The sequence below is a fragment of the Equus przewalskii genome, chromosome 5 (genome assembly GCF_037783145.1).
Source record: "Equus przewalskii isolate Varuska chromosome 5, EquPr2, whole genome shotgun sequence".
NCBI classification, from domain to species: Eukaryota; Metazoa; Chordata; class Mammalia; order Perissodactyla; family Equidae; genus Equus; species Equus przewalskii.
The window spans coordinates 49,962,844-49,980,593 of record NC_091835.1 but is presented as its reverse complement, the minus strand read 5'-3'; positions in this window follow the sequence as shown (position 1 = coordinate 49,980,593).

Below are 17,750 nucleotides of genomic sequence, written 5' to 3'. Positions count from 1 at the left end.
AGTAAACCATTTTAAATATGAGTGTGAAAAGAGAGTTATTTCTATGAAATAACTTCGGAAAGACTTCATAAAGGCATGCTATAAAAAAAAAAAAATCCCCCCAAACAAACTGTATATTAGGTCAGAAGAAACAAATGCAAAAGATTGTGGGATGGTGCAGTGTAGTTCATAAAAATTGAGAAGTTTTCCGTATTGCTTCATGAAAACCTCTAATTTCTCTCTTTAAATAAACTGAAACAGCATTTTGGAATTGTGGATGTCCTTTGGGGAAGAAACACCAGCAAAACTGCAATCAGCAAATCAACGTTCAATGGAGAGCCTTGCCTCTGTGTCAAAAAATTGGTGCATGAATGTACATTTATATGTTTTAAGTTAAAATACAATGTTTAAGATATGCATGTATCACTTTTATGTGCTTGGATTTCACCATTTGTTTCAATTCATCAACCAACTGCAAGTCTCAGGAACATCCGATGGGGGACTTCTAATGTATTATATTCATAATTATTTTATTTTAAATAAAGGTTTTTAAAGTTTTTTTATAACTAGATTAGCCTTTCAGAGGATAGCAATCCCCTTACCCATAATCATCCTTAAAAAGAGTTTTATCATATTAAATATAACATATATATTACTAGGAGTGCTAAAAAAAAAAATGTGTCATAAACTTTAAAAAGACTTTCCTGTGTAGTCAGGTACTGAGGAAAAGTAATCACACTGTGGTTCAAAGTTTCAGCCTTCAGCATCTTAAACTTTCAAGGATTAAAGTGAGAATTTGGAGTACAGACCACTCAAGATACAAGTGAGTTCTCTGAAACTGTCAGCCATTTGGCTTACCAGGACTGCTGGCCCTTCCTGAAATGTACATATGTTACATGCATTTTGAACACCTTATGATGCTGAAGCCCTGGCCTACTGCCACCACATTCCTTGTCCCATCTCTGGGACCCACCTCACTGTACTCCCACCCTACACCTCAGAGTGAAATTCAAGAATGAGGGTGTCTCATTACATATTACTCAGTAACTTTTTTTTTTTTTTTTACCATTTTAAACATTTTTAAGTGTTGAATTCAGTGAGATTACATACATTCACAATATGTGTAACCAGGACCACTATCTATTTCCAGGATTTTTCATCATCCCAAACAGAAATTCTGTTCCCTTGCAGCATTATTCACAATAGCCAAGACAGGGAAACAACCTAAGGGCCCATCAATAGGTGAATGGATAAAGCAAATGTGGTATATATACACAGTGGAATATTATTCAGCCATAAAAAGAAAGAAATCCTGCCATTTGTAACACCATGGGTGAACTTGGAGGACATTATGCTAAATTAAATATGCCAGACAGAGAAAGGCAAATACTATACAATCGCACTTTTTTGTGGCATCTAAAATCATCAAACTCATAAAAACAGAAATTGGAACAGTGGTTGCCAGGGGCTAGGAGGTGAGGGAAATGGGGAGATGTCAGTCAAAAGGAACAACTTTCAGTTATAAGACAAATAAGTTCTGGGGATCTAATATACAGCATGGTGGCTATAGTTAATAATACTATGTCATAGACTTGAAATTTGCTAAGAGAGTAAATCTTAAGTCTTCTCAAAATACACACAAAAAACAATAACTGTGAGGTGATGCATATGTGTTAACTAACTTGATTGTGATAATCATTTCATAAAGTACGTGTATATCAAATCATCATGTTGTACACAGGATGTAGACAATTAAATATGTACAATTTTTATTTGTCAATTATATCTCAATAAAGATATAAAAACATTTAAAAAATTTTTAAAAAAAATTAAAGTAACTCTGTACCTATTAAGCAATACCTCCCCACGCCTCACGCCCCCAGCTCCTGGTAACCACAATTCTACTTTCTGTCTCTACGAATTTACCTATTCTGGGAACCTCATATAATTAGAATTATACAATACTTGTCCTTTTGCATCTGGCTTAACTCACTTAGCATAACGTTTTTAAGTTTCATTCATGTTATAGTGTGTGTCAGAATTTCATTCCTTTTTATGGCTGAATAATATTGCATTGTATTTATATACCACATTTTGTTTATCTGTTGATGGACATTTGCTTTTTGGTTGATAAATTTTTAAAAGTTAAAAGTTTTATAGTTTGTTTTGGTTTATTGTGTTTTTTAGGCAAAGTCAAATTATCATATCAAAGTGTTCATATTAAGGGGAAAAAAATCCCTGGGTTACAGTGACTGAGTCAGAATAGCCCCAGCCATAGTAACACAGTATGTGTTATGGGCTGAACTGTATTCCCTCAAAATTTATTTATTGAAGCCCTATCCCCCTGGACCTCAGAATGTGACTATATTTGGAGATAGGGTCATTAAACAGGCAATTAACTTAAAACGAATTCATTAGGATGGGCCCCAATACAAAGTAACTGGTGTCCTTATAAGAAGTGGAGATGAGGACACAGACACACAGAGTAAAGACTATGTGATGACACAGGCAGAAGAAGGCCATCTATAGCCAAGGAGAGAGGCCTCAGAACCAACCCTATTGACACCTTGACCTTGGACTTCTAGACTCCAGAATTGCGAACACATCAATTTCTATTGGCTAAGCCTCCCAGTCTGCAGTACTTTGTTATGGCAGCCCCAGAAAACTAATATACCACGTATCCCAAATTTGGCTGGTTATGACATTGCACCACCATGACCATCAAGGTTAATGGCAGTGAAATTCTTGCTTCTCCATGAGGACTTTCCAGATCCCTCCAGTCAGGGAGACTTTCTCTTCATTCTCCCTTTATCCAGTGCCATACACTAATAATGGTCATTAAGAAAAAAAATAAATATATAATAAAGATTTCTGACCTCAGAAAGTTTACATTCTAGTCACGGCTAGTGTATGAGGCAGAGGAGACAGATGAAAAACAATAAACATAATAATCAAGGAAATTACATTGTATGTTAGAAGATGATAAATGTGACAGAAAAATTAGAAGAGAATAAGGGGGATTTATAGTGAACAAGGTAAACGGTTGTACTTTTAAAAAGATGGCCAGGTTAGTTTTCTTTGAGAAAATGGCGTTGGAGCAAAGACAGCAGGAGATGAGGAAAGGAGCAATGAAGATATTCAGAGGGAGAGAGATCCAGGTAGAAGATGCAGCCAGTGGAAAGGCCCTAAAGACAGAGCACGTTCCTGCTTCAAGGAACCCAAAGAAGATCAGTGGCTGGAGCAGCACAAGTCCTTGGAAGAGTAGGAAGAGATGAGAACGGAGAGGTAACAAGACTGCGTAGACCTCTTTAAGGACTTTGGCTTTGATTCTGAATAAAATCTGGGGCTATTGCAAGGTTTTGAGCAAAAGAATGATGTGCTCTAATTGACAGTTGTCAAAGGGTCACTCTGGATGCTGTGTTATAAGATCAAAGGGCAAGAGAAGAAATGGGGAGACCAGCTGGGAGGCTATTGAAATGATCCAGGCAAGAGATAATAGTGTTAAGGTGACTTGGACAAGGACAGTAGCAGCAGCGAAGAGGTCCAATTCTACTTTAAGGGAGACCCAACAGAATTTAGTGATTTGATGTAGAATGTGAGAAAGATAGTAGGCGAGAATGACTCCAAGGCTTTGGGGCTGAGTCTATTAAAGGACTGAGGTGGCCGTCACTTGAGACAGGCAAGAATACAGGTGGTGTAGGTTTGGGGGGTGTGGGTGGGAGTGGGGATTAGGAATTCAATTGAGGACATACTGAACATTAAACATCTATTAAACATCCAAGTGAAAATGTTAAATAAGCTGTTGAATACAGTGATCTAGATTTCGGGAGACAGAATAGAAATAGAAATATGTCAGTATTTAGCCTATAATGATATTTAAAGTCATGGGACTGGAGGAGACCACCAAGGACGTGAGTACAGATAGAGAATGGAAGACTGCCAAGGCCTAAGCCTTGGGACACTCCAACATTAAGGCACTGTCTTTGCCCTGTACCCTTGCGGGATGCTATTTGTATTTATCTCTAATAAATTATGCATTTGCCACAATCTGCCTTATATGAGCAATTGTCTATATTATACCTCCCCTACCAGATTATAAACTCTCAGAGTGCAGGGATATCTAAATATCTTCGTGTCCCTAGAATATATATCCTACAGCCTCTGTTTCTCTGGTGTACTCTGACTGATACATGTGTGTGTGTGTATTAAGAGATTATTGCAAGGAATTGGCTTTCGTGATTGTGGTCCAAAATCTGAAGGGCAAGAGGGCAAGTTGTCTCAGACAGTTCACAGGCAGGATTTCTTCTTCCTGAGGGAAACCTCAGTGCTGTTCTCAAGGCCATTTATGTGATTGGATCAAGCTCACCCAGATTATCTAGGATAATTTCCTTTACATCAAGTCAACTAATTATAGACTTTAATCACATCTATAAAATACCTTCACTGCAACACCTCGATTAATATTTGATTGAATAACTGGGTACTATAGCCTAGCCAAGTTAACAGATAAAACTGGCTGTCACAGGGCTAAATGAAAAGGAAGAATCCACTGGTTGTAAAAACTGTAAATTAAGTAATCTACTTCAGAACCTTTAATTATAACAGTTTGTGTTTATAGAACACCTATCCCCTAAACCATTGAATTATTGTCATTTTAGTGTATTTAAATCAACTATAGATTCCTAACATGAATATTTACCTTCCACAGAAGAAAAAAAAAGTTGTGCTTAATAATGAATTTTTGTAAGAAAGTATTTAACACAGTTACAGTACAGTTTTTCAATTTCGATAACATGTGTTGCTTCTTTTTCTTATTGCAAAATCCATAGATATTCATTGTAAAAAATTTAGAAATACTGACAAGCAAAAGGGAGAAAATAAAATTACTATAATTTCAACTCCTTGAGATAGTTACTGTTAACAATTTTGGTATACGTCCATCCCATATTTTCTCTAAGCATACAAATTCCTAAGAATGTTATTGATTATTAAATATATGAACACAGTAAGCACATTTTGCAACCTGCTTTCTTCCTTTAGAATATACTATTAACATCTTCCAATATTGTTATATAGTATTCTATGAAATCTTTTTTAATGGCTGCAGAGTATTCCATTGTAGGAATGATCTTTATCCAATTTCCTACTTTGAGGACATTTTGGTGGATTCCAGCTTTTTACTATTAAAACAAGGCTACAATTACCATCGTTATAGCCAGATGTTTTGCAAAAAAATCTTGATTATTTCCATAAAATACATTTCTAGAAGTATATATGCAGAGTTAAAGAACGTGCAAAAAAATTAAGTTTTTTCTCAACTATTGCCAAACTGCTCCAGAAATGTTATGTGCATTTCAGTGAATGAGCGGCCTTTTCTCATATCTTCTTTATTTTAATCTTTGCCATTTATATAGGTTAAAAAAAACCACATTTTAATTTTACTTCTTATTTCTTGGATAATTAATAGATAGTCAAGTAGTATCAACCATCAAACAGCCCATTTTCTGGTAGGAGAGATGTTTTATGATTAAAGCCGTAATTTATGTAAATATATTTAAATGTGTATTGCATATAAACCCAATTCACGCTTCCCAATATTTTGCATCACTTTGTTCAGCCACACTCATCCCGGCTGTTCACCCAACAGGCCAAACATCCTCCTCCAACCCCTACACCAAAGCCTTCAAGCTTGCAGTTTTCCCTGCCTGGGACACTCTCGCCAAATTGTCTCATGCCGGATTCTCTCATTTGATTTTTTAAAAATTGCCCTCATCCCTCTGCATCCCTTGCCCAGCTTAATTTTCCTTTATAGCACTTACTGTTACCAGCCACAATATTAGATTATCTGTTTGTTTGTTGTCTTCATCAACTATCTCCCCCACTAGAATGTAAGCTCAACAAGGACAGGAGCAGTGTTGTATTTGCTGCCATATTCCTACACCTAAAACAGGAGGTGCTCAACAAATAAACACGTGTGTCTGTTTAGCACTAAACAGAAGAGGGATTTCAAGCCAGTTATTCATGCACTAGACTTTTGAAAAGAACTTAAAGGAGATATGCTGGATCATTGCACTGATTGGCTGAATTTATTATTTCCAATGTGAATATATTACAGTTCTGACACTTCTTCCCATACCAGTTAGCAGTATAATATTCATTAAATATCAAGAAGCCCAAAGATTAATAAAGCAGAAGAACTTTAATGAACTGGTTAATCTGGTCTGCAGGCCTTTAATTGGTTTCCACAGGTGATCACTTTAACAGTTCCGCAAATGAGTGCACTTTGGGAGAACAGAGCTAAGTATTTACTTTAACCTATCCATCTCAAGCAATTTTGCAGTCTTTTAAAACTGATATTTATTGAAAATTCAATTAATAAAACACTAGGTCTGTTTAACTGAGGCCGTGGAATAAGATTGGCCCCCAAATATGACTTATTTGACATATCTGTCTTGATTCTCAAGACGATTTTCAAGTTAAACTCACAGAACACAGGTGGGAAAAACAGCAATGAATTTTGCATCAAAATAACGGAGCTCTGCTCTCACTTCCTCAACATAATAATTGTTTAACCTTGGGCAAATCATCTAATTTCTCATTCTCAGCTTGCCGGCCCAGTGATGTGAATAACAATACATCCTACCAGGGTTGCTGTAGAAATTAGAAGAAATAATGCATTTTTTTTAAAACTTTGAAACCTACAGAGTGCTAATAAATATTAGGATGATAGTATAATAATAATAATAATAATAATAATAATAATAATAATAATAATAATGGCTTTTTCTCTCGTATTGATTGAGAATCCAAACCATAGTGGTTTGTCATCCAACAAGGGAGAACAATTTGTTTTTTTTTTAAAAAAAAGGAAATATTTCGAAATGTATACTCGGAATGGGTTTTTTTAATATCCAAAAAATTAAGTAGAAAAAAGTCTCCTATGATATCTCCAAAGCACTTTCAAAAGCATCTGCTAAAATTGCCGCCAGACTAGTGAAGTGACTAGTGTGGATTAAAACATTGATTCAAAATAAAGAAATGTTCATCCTTGAAATCTTAGAGAGAATTTCATTCATACTAGTATAACAGAAGATGGTACCTCAAAGGAGGAAAAAAGACTGTCTAAGTCTTACCCTAAAACCATTTAAATTTAGGTACTTAGGTACCCAGATAATATCTAGTTCCTCAAACCAAACCATCAATCCCTACTTTGTCTTTTACCTCAGCATTATATAGGGCGAAAGATTGAAAGAAAATACTGCTAAAAGCAGCACATTTAATCCATCACAAAATGATCCTACCACTCCCCTTGCAGCCCAGAGTGCATTTAATGTAATTGAAGAGAGAGAGGAAAATGAATTAAAAGGAATAGGGGTTATTTTTCTTTTCAAATATATAACTGAGGGGGCTTTCCACTTCCGTCCAAGATGGAGGAGCACGAACCAAATTTACCCTCCCACTAGAAACAACTAAAAAACCAAATAAAATATATGAAGCAATGGTTTTTATTTGTTGGATGTTATTGACAAAGGACAGAGATCCTGGAAAGATGAGAAAAAAATGCAGTGAGCCCTGCAGTTGTTTCCGTATATTTCATTAAGAGAAATGGTTTCCAGGCCATGACACAGGGAACGGGAATGCGAGGAAAGCTTAGTCATTTACCTGAGTTGAGGAGACCTTACTGAGAGCCGAGAGAGGCCAAGACAGCTTGAGTTTCCTGGGCAAAGCACTGGAGAGGAGAGAGCTGCACAAAAAGACGACTTCAGGATATCTGTAGAGGATTCTCCCCATGACTTCAGCTGAGTACTGATCAGAAGGTGTTTGTGAGCTAACTAACCAAGACTGGGGAAAGAACTACCTTACAGAATTAAAGGAAACAATCCTGGGAGCTAACTGAGAACTGGAACTAGTCCCTGTTCCCTCCAGCCAGAATGGAAAAACTTATACAGGCACACCTCAGAGATGTTGCAGGTTCAGTTCCAGGCCACCTCAATAAAGTGACTACTGCAATAAAAAGTCACACAAATTTTTTCATTTCTCAGTGCATGTAAAAGTTATGTTTACACTATACTGCAGTTTAAGTACACAAAGCATTACGCCCAAAAAAACAATGTATATACCTTAATTTTAAAAACTTTACTGTTAAAAAATGCTAACCATCATCTGAGCCATCTGCGAGTCATAATCTTTTTGCTGGTAGAGTGTCTTATAAAAAATGCAATATCTGTGCAGCATGAAAAAGTGAAGTGCAATAAAACAAGGTATGCCTGTAATTCAGAAGCATCACATGGAGGCCTCAGAAAGTTTTGCTTCAGTAATGGGTCAAAATTATCTCTAGATTAAATGTAGCTTTTGCCCCCACCTGAAAAAGGTCAAGAGCAAGACCAAAGAGGATCAAGCTGTTTCCAAGTAACTTAACTGCATCTCAGAAGAAAGGGCAAGAATATTATAGAAGTACAGAAATCAAGAAGATGCAATTCTCAATGTCTAACATCCAAACAAAAATTACTAGGCATGTAAAGAAGCAATATATATGTATACATCTGACCCACAAAAATGATAAAAATCAATGAATTGAAACAAACCTCGAAATGACACATACAATAAAACTGTAAACAAGGCCATTAAAATGGTTATGATAACTGTATTCTTAGGAATAATCAGGAAGCTAGAAGAAAGAATATGTTAAGCAGAAACATAGAAGACACACACAAAAAAGGAGACCCAAATCAAACTTATAAAAATGAAAACTGCTAAGTATGAGATGAGAAACACATTGACTAGGATGAACTGCTCTTTAAGCATCGCAGAAAAAAAGATAGTAAGAGGGGCTGGCCTGGTGGAGTAGTGGTTAAGTTCGCATGCTCAGCTTCAGTGGCCCAGAGTTCGCAGGTTTGGGCTGTGGGATGCCACCTACAAAATAGAGGAAGATTGGCACAGATGTTAGCTCAGTGACAATCTTCCTCAAGCAAAAAAGAGGAAGATTGATGATAGATATTAGCTCAGGGACAATCTTCCTCACCAAAAAAAAAAAAAAAAAAGACAGTGAACTTGAGGCATAGAAAAAGAAACAATCCACAATGAAATTCAGAGAGAAATATTTTTGTAAATGAACAGATCATCAGTCAGCTGTGGAGCAACTTCAAGAGGTAGAATATACACGTAATTGAAGTCCTTAAAGGGAATAATAAAAAAAAAAATTGGAAAAAATAATGGCTGAATATTTTCCAAACTTTACAAAAATTTTAAACCACAGATCCAAGGTGTTGAATGAACTCCAAGCACAAGGAACATGAAGGAATATGCACCAGGACACAGCATAATCAAATAACTTACTAAGAAGTAAAAAGAAAATATAAAAACAAGCCAATACAAAAAAGACACATTGTGTACAGAAAAAAATAAGAACAACAGCAGATTACTTGTTGAAAATAATGCAAATAAGAAGAGAGGGGAGCAACATCTCTAAAGCATAGAAATAAAAAAAAAAAAACCTGTCATCCTGGAAATCTTGACCCAGTGAAAATATCTTTCAAGAAATAGGCAAAATAAAGACGTTTTAGACAAACCAAAGGTGAACGAATTTCTCAGTAGCAGACCTGCACTAAAATAAATGTTAAAAGAATTTCTTGCTTTTTCTCTTTCGGTCCCAAGTGCTCCAGGAGCTGAGTGGGCTTCGGTGCAGACATGGCCAAGTGCAAGAACCACACCAAGTACAACCTGTCCCCAAAATGACGCAGAAACGGCATTAGGGAACTGTGATCACAAAGATATGAATCTTAGGGTGAATGGACCCCAAGTTCCTGAGGAACATGTGCTTTGCCAAGAGGCATAAGAAGGGCCTGAAGAAGATGCAAGCTGACAATGCTGAGGCCATGAGTGCACATGCCGAGCCTCTGGAAGCCCACATAAAGCCCAAGGAGGTCAAGGCCAAGATCCCAAGTGGTGTCGGCCTCAAGCTTGATGGACTTGCCTGCATTGCTCACCCCAAGTCTGGGAAACATGTTCATGCCACGTCACCAAGATCTCAGGCTCTGCTGGCGACACTATGGCTGTGACTCCAACTCGGGCTCAGACTCCCAAAGGTACCCAGGCCCCCGGGAAGCCTCCGGAGTAGAGGCCACTGTTTGCCCACAGGAGGATGGAAGCATTGTTACGGCCCCTCGGCTGCTGCCTTCATGGGACGGGTGTCCTCCTGTGCTATTTGTACAGATAAACCTGAGACACGAAAGGAAAAACGGAATTTCTTCTGCCAGAAGAAAATAATGCCAGACGGAAATCTGGATCTAGACAAAAGAACAAAGGGCATGAGAAACGGGAAATATCCAGATAAACAGAAAATAATTTTTGTTCAAAACTCTTTTAAAAATCATTGACTATTTAAAACAAAAGTAAAATAATATAGTATGGGATTTATGACATATGTAGAAGTAAATTATGTTACAGCAATAAGACAAAGAGCAGGCGGGGAAAAATGGAAATATTCTATTGTATCCTTTTAACACTATATGAGGAGGGGAATATTATCACGTAAAGGTAGACAGCAATACATTAAAGATGTACACTATAAACCCTAAACAGTCGCTGAAATAACACAACAAAGAGTTATAGCTAATAAGTCAACAAAATAAATTAAAAGAAAAATCCAAAAGAAGGCTGAAAAATTAAGGAAAAAAGGAACAAAAACTAGATAAGTAGAGAAAAATAGCAAGAAAGTAGATTTAAACTCAACATTACCAATGATCCCATTAAATGTAAATGGTCTAAACGCCCCAATTAAGACAGAGTTTGTTCAATTGAATTTTAAAAAGCAAGACACAACTATATCCTACTTACAAGAAACATATTTAAAATATAAGGACACAAGTGGGTTAAAAATAAAAGGATGGGAAAAGATAAACCAAAAGAAATCCAGATATTAGTACTTGACAAAGTACATTTTGGAACGAATAATATTACCAAGGATAAATAAGGTCATTTCATAATGATAAAGAGGTTAACTCATCAAGAGGATATAACAACCTTAAATATTTATGCACATACTGACAGAGCTTTAAAATTCATAAATCAAAAACAGATAGAACTGCAAGAAATAGGCAAATCCACAATTATAGGTAGAAATTTCAACAACCCTCAATCAATAATTGACAGAAGATCAGCAACCACATAGAACATTTGAACAATCTTATGTCAATCAACTTGACTGACATTTATAGAATGTTCCACCCAAAAATACCTTAAGACATATTAGTTTAAAATTATTACCAACACATTTTATGTTAGATGATAAGCAGATAAGACAGGAAAGACAACAAAAATATTTGGCACATATGCATATAAACATAATCAAATTAAAATAAGGAAGAAATGCTCATAAATATTACAGTCCTCCTTTCTGCAATGGTCACATGGTTATAGCTAGTGTTTATAACCACCTTCTTCCACCACCCATTCCATATTTCTTTTGCCCTCAGCAAGCACCTTAGCTTGCTGATAGGTCTGAGGCATTAACAGTCCAGACTGAATTGGGTTGTTGTAGTTTACCATTAACGTAATCATAGGACATGAGGGTACTAAAGAAACTCTAGGGGATTCCCTGTGTTTCTTATGTACTCCTCCTACCCCAAGTGCAATCCAATTTCCACTTGGTAGTCAGGATCAGTCACCTCAACCAATGTAGTGACGCCCTTCTTTGTCTGTTGATGCAGAGACATGAGGAGCCCAAAGTGGCCTGGTGGCAGTTTCAATTCCAGTTCAATGAAATCATTGTTGTGTTCCAGTTGGAAGCATTCTTCCCTTTGGAACTAAGACCTCTAAACAAGCAGAGCCTATGGTCACAGAGACAGAAAGCAAAAATTTTATTAGTAGGTCACTAAGGGCAAGAGTAAAAAGAGCCACTCCATTTCCAGTCCTTGATTCCTGGACACGTGCATCCTGACTATGTGGAGAAACAGTGCCATATATTGGTCACTGATTTAGTGCATATACTACATGTCCTCTGGGAGGACATTGCTCCAGCACTGCAAGCTATTATCACCTAGCTGGCACTCTGAGTCTTTAAAAGTCCATTTCACTATTCTATCAAGTCAGCTGCTTTAGGATGATGGTGACTGTGCTAAGACTAGTGTATTTCACAAACATAGACCCATTGCCACACTCCATTTACTGTGAAAATAAGTTTCCTGATGAGAAGCGATGCTGTATAGACTACCATGACAGTAAATAAGGCATTCTGTGACTCCACGCATGGTAGATTGGCAGAGCACTGTGGGCGGGAAAAGAAAATCAACCTCCAGAATAAATGTTTATTCCAGCAAGAGCAAAGCACTGCCCCTCTCATGATAGAAGTGGTCCAGTGTAATCAACCTGCCACCAAATAACTGGCTAATCACCCCACAGGATGGTACCAGATCAAGGGCTCAGTGCTGATCTCTACACTGGCAACAATAACTCCAAGGGATCTGAGCCCTTGTGGTCCTGTATGTATGAGATTTCTAGAAGTTTCTATTCACTTTTCTCAGTGGGCTTGGATTCTCTTTTATGGAGTTTTAATTAAATGCCTAATATTTAATGTCCAGGAAGATACTAAGGCACAAAGGAACCCAAGAAAGAGTGGCCAGAAGGGCAGGAAGAAAATTGGAAAAGTGTGGTTTCATGATACAAGAAAAAAGAATGTTTTGAGAAGAATGAGGTGATCGAAAGACAAGATGAATACTGAAAAAAATATCATTTGGGTTTCGCTACCTGAAGGCCTTTGATGATTTAATAGGAGCTGTTGCCATGGAGTAATGAGGGGGATGGCCAGAGAAATTTTACATAATGGTATATATCACGGCTTATGAAATAGATATAATGAAAAACAAAGACGAGCGAGCTCTTTTTCTGGCACAGCCCTTCCCACTAGATGCGCTGGGCTCCCAGTTTGGTGAGGCAGCTGGTGCACACCCCATAGGCACCAGTGGGCTCTGAGGTACTCATTTCACCCACCCACCCACCTGCACAGGTGCCTTCTTTTCTCCTTTGCCTCACCAACCCCATGGGGTTAGGAATTCCGGTGGGATTCAGTGACATCTCTGCCACTCATTTCCGAAGCCCGCTGTTCCTTCACATGCCGTGGGTTACGGGTCCCCCTGGTTCTTCCTTCTTTCTCCCAGTTCCATCCTTTTTTTACAAACCTTCCTCAAAGCTCAAGCATGTGGTTTTCACCTTTCCAGTACTTCTAGCATGAATACAATCCATTTGATATTTATCTTTTCCCTTGGAAATTACAGGGAAATCTAGGAAGAATTTTATTTATATATATTATATATAAATAATATTTATCGTATATGTTATAGTATATAGTCAAGCTGCCTTATACATAGAAATCTTAGAAGTTTAAAGTTTTTCAATAGACAATACTATCAAGGGTTCTCTTTGTGGTTACTGTTGTTTCTTTCAAGGTTAGACATTCCTTCTCCATCAAGAGATAGGAAATTTATTTCCTCCTAGCTTTTTCTGTTGACATGATGTTACTGCTTCTCAAATAGCTAAACAGTTATGTCATGTGAGAGGAGAGACTAAACTTATAAATCTGTAAGGCAGGTTACATCCAGGAGGGATCTGGTTGTGCAAAATCATGAAAAAAGTGTTATTGTTCAAAACTCTAAATATGCATAAATCTGAATGTTTGTGTTCCTTGAGATCAAAGTGTATTTGTAAAATGTCTTCAGAAATAATTAAATATAGAAATATAAATAATCATTATTCACCTTTGGCTTCCACGGTTATCTAGCAATTAAAGCTATTGCTTAATTTACAGACTTTGTAGAGAAAAGACAATCATTAGCTTGTAAACACGCAGCTGGCAACATGGACACTCAATCATCATGATGGGGCTTCAGCATCATTATTATTTCTGAATAAATAATAATACTTTGATCTAGCCTTTTAATGTGAGCAGAAATCCTTTTCTTTGAAGAAAGGCAGTGTTGATTTACAGGTATGAAAATGACACAGTGAAACCTGAAATAACAATATCCTGACTAAACCAAAATTTGTGTTCTGCTACTTTCTACTTTAATGAGAATAAGGCAGGAATACAAGTGGCTAACATTCATTGGAGCTTCCTATGGGCCAGGCCCAGTACTAAGCGCCTTTTACCAGTTAACTTACTTGTTGTTTCTCCGCTGCTGAGTCAGGTGCTGGTGGTCATTCCACTTTATAGGTTAGGAAAGCAAGGCTTAGACAGAATGCTTAAGACACTTTTCTTAAATATCCATGAGTCAAATACAACATTGAATTTGCATGACAGGATAGGAGGTACTGCATACTTGTGAACAGTGTCTCTCTACCATAACCCCTAAGAACATCTCTCCCATCATGCTGTCCCATACAGCATAAAGCTCTCCAAACTGCTTAATATTGAAGAAGGCAATTCACTTCAGTGAAACGTATGCAGCTATTTTAATCATAAACAATATATTTCACTGTGTGTGACAGTGAGATTCTTACAGCATATGTCCTAGAATAAGTCCTACCTAATTTTACATTTTATAATAAGAATTATTTTGCACATCTTTACACTCTACCTCAGTGTTGGATTTAGAGAATATTTTTAATCTCAGAATTCTGCAATAAGACATCTCTTCCAATGAATATTAATATAATTGTTTCATATAAATGTAGTATCATATTCATTTCTGTTTCTTTAAAATGTAAGAAGCAGTCTCAAGGATCCTAAGACATATGTTTTAAATGAATTACATGCTGGTGTTCTTGGTATTTTATTTTAACATGCTCCCTAAACCTTCCTTCCCCTTCCATCACCTAATCAGATAGTCTTCATTTTTCGTGTCCTCCCATATTACCCTCACTTCCTGACAGTTTGCCAGATTCTCACAGACTTCCAAAATTAACAAAACACACTGTGAAAAAATGTCTTAACAATGTGCAAAGTTTTTATGTGTTTTATTGAAATATATGCATATCACTTACAATATCGCTAATAAGACATAAAACTGGAAAGTGTTCAACAGTTAAAGCCCAGGCTGTTATCGTCTTCATTCTCGTGAACTTAAATTACTTTTGTTGAACAGAAAGGAAAAAAGAAAATAAATTTGGGGTTCACAAAATATCTCTCTTAGATACTTGAAAACAAAAAAAAAGACAGACTTCAAAATCAACCCAAACTATTGACTCAGTCATCCGACAGTGAGGACCAGCCATGACTACCTACCCGCTCTGTCATGCAGGTGGACAGTAGTACCGCCACTGAACACAAGAAGAAAGCAACACAGTTCTGTTTCCTACAATCAGAGATTTCAAGCTGAGAGGAATTTTGGAGGACGTTGAGTCTAACCCCTTTACTTTATAGAGGTGAGGACCAAGGCCCATCACTTTCCAGGCTAAGCCCGTGGAAGAACCAAGAGGAAAACAAATGTGTTCAAATCTCACACTGGTGCTTTTTCTTCTGCAGTGCATGACTTTATTCAGATACTTGTAGTTGTAGGAATAGGTCATTGTTTCTGTTATTGAATGGATTATCCATACTATCCTCATTTCAATAAACTAACAAGGAACTTAAACTAAGGTAGTAACTTACCAATTTCACCAATAAATGAACAAACAAGAGATTCCTAAGAACCCTTCAAAGTTAAAGAAAACTAAGCCAGCAGGTCTCAAAGTCTTCCCTAATGCCATAAAGAGTATAAGATAGTTTATTTTAAGTGTACACTACAAAATAAATAAAAATACAAGACCAACCAAAATAAATATAATCAGGGTCAAGACGCGTCAGGTTGGTGTGGGCTGGACGAGTTAGAAGGCAGATACGGAATTCCACAGGGCACCTAGAATGGAGGCTCAGATTTGATTCAGATTCTGGGTGGCCGCCCTCAAAGCGGAAACCTAATCATATGAGTCTCATTGTCCCTGAGGAAAACAAAACTTCTTATGAAAATTGATTAAAAATTAATATTCTTCTTTGTAGATTCAACTACTAAAAGTTATACATATCCTTAGCAAATATCTTAGAAACTATTTGCTGGAACATTTGATTGTCCCCAACTTAACTGACCTGAGCCAATTAACTACACAGCAGCCCTGAGAGAGTGGCCCTCTGCACTAAATATCTCTTAAAAATCTGACATTTCCTCACCCTACTTTCCTTTCTAAAATGAGAAATCTCTATTCTTGATTCTGTTTCAGAGCATCCATTCCCCTTCATGTTCAAAATCCATTTAGAGTAAATGATTTTAGGGACAGATGATGGATAGAGATAGAGATAAATAGATATAGATATAAAAACATAAACATATATACATGTATATCAGAACCACAGATTTTTTTTGGGGGGGGGATTAGCCCTGAGCTAACATCTGCTACCAATCCTCCTCTTTTTGCTGAGGAAGACTGGCACTGAGCTAACATCCATTTCGTGTGTTGGACGCCTGCCACAGCATGGCTTGACAAGCAGTGCATAGGTCTGCACCTGGGATCCAAACCAGCAAACCCCAGGCCAGCGAATCAAAATGTGCAAACTTAACCACTGCACCACCAGGCCAGCTCCCAGAATCATAGATTTTTGAGTTGAACTAAATCTTGCATATTTTTTAGTCCAACTCATTTATTTCACAGTTATGAAAAAATATACCCGAAAAAGTATAATATTTTATCCATTGCTTCAAACTTAATTAGTTTCCAAGCATCTAAGGAATGTCTTTTCTGTCTCTTGGTATCGTTACACTTTAGAAACTCAAACTTAGACATAATGGTAACTGTTATTTTACTGGTTTTGTTGACCCATTAATAATTGATTTAAATTTGATGACCTCTATGTCCTCCTTTGTACAATGAGGTTAATAATTCCTACTTTATCACGTCCTCGTGAGATTTAAATAGAGTTGAGTATTTAAAGCACAATTGCCACTCACAGCAAAGGCACTCAACACACGTTAGTATCTTTGCCCATTCTAAGATACTGAAGGTATTGAAGATCCTTATTAAAATGCAGGTGTTGCCTGGTAAGTGATTAAGTGGTCGTCGAGTAAACCAGGGGGAACTGTGGAGGCCAAGATGTGAAAAGGCAGAGAGGATGGGATTCTGACAGCCTGTTGGAGGACTGGGGACACTCTGATTAACAGGGGGATCATGAGAGTTGTACAGACCCAGCAGTAAGTTCTAGCACTTGTTGGCAGAATGAGTCAAGAAGAAAAGAACAAAGATACTAAAAATAGGATAAGGCCTAAAATAAGATAGTAAGCCCTCACCAAACTTACCAAACACCTATACAGACTTGAACAGGAATTTAATCTCATAGGTACAATATATTCCTGAAGATTTAATTCAATTAAGAACATTTTCCATGCCACATCCAGACTATAAAGATACGAAAGTTCGAAAATTCCACTCAAAATTTGGTAATTAAGCGGATAACAAGCTTTGCTAGTTTGTTAGCAAACTAAGAGAAATTTTACTCGAGTAATAGTAATAAAGTGATTTGAGAGCTTTTATTTGAACGTTAAACTTTATTAGAATCTTTCTTTATGCATTTAGTTTTTTTGATGGAACAAAGCCTTAAAGATAGTTACCTAGAAAAAGAGAACTCTAAGGCCTTTTGAGTTAAGTGAAAGCAATTTTTTCCAATAACATTTAATAGTCTCCATTTCTTTTTGAGAAATAATACTGCTACGAGCATTTTTGTGAAATTTCATTCACTAAAGTAAAAACTGATGGCAGTTTAATTCCCCAAATAAAAAGGGACTGCTGTAAACATAACTGAGCTACCAGGA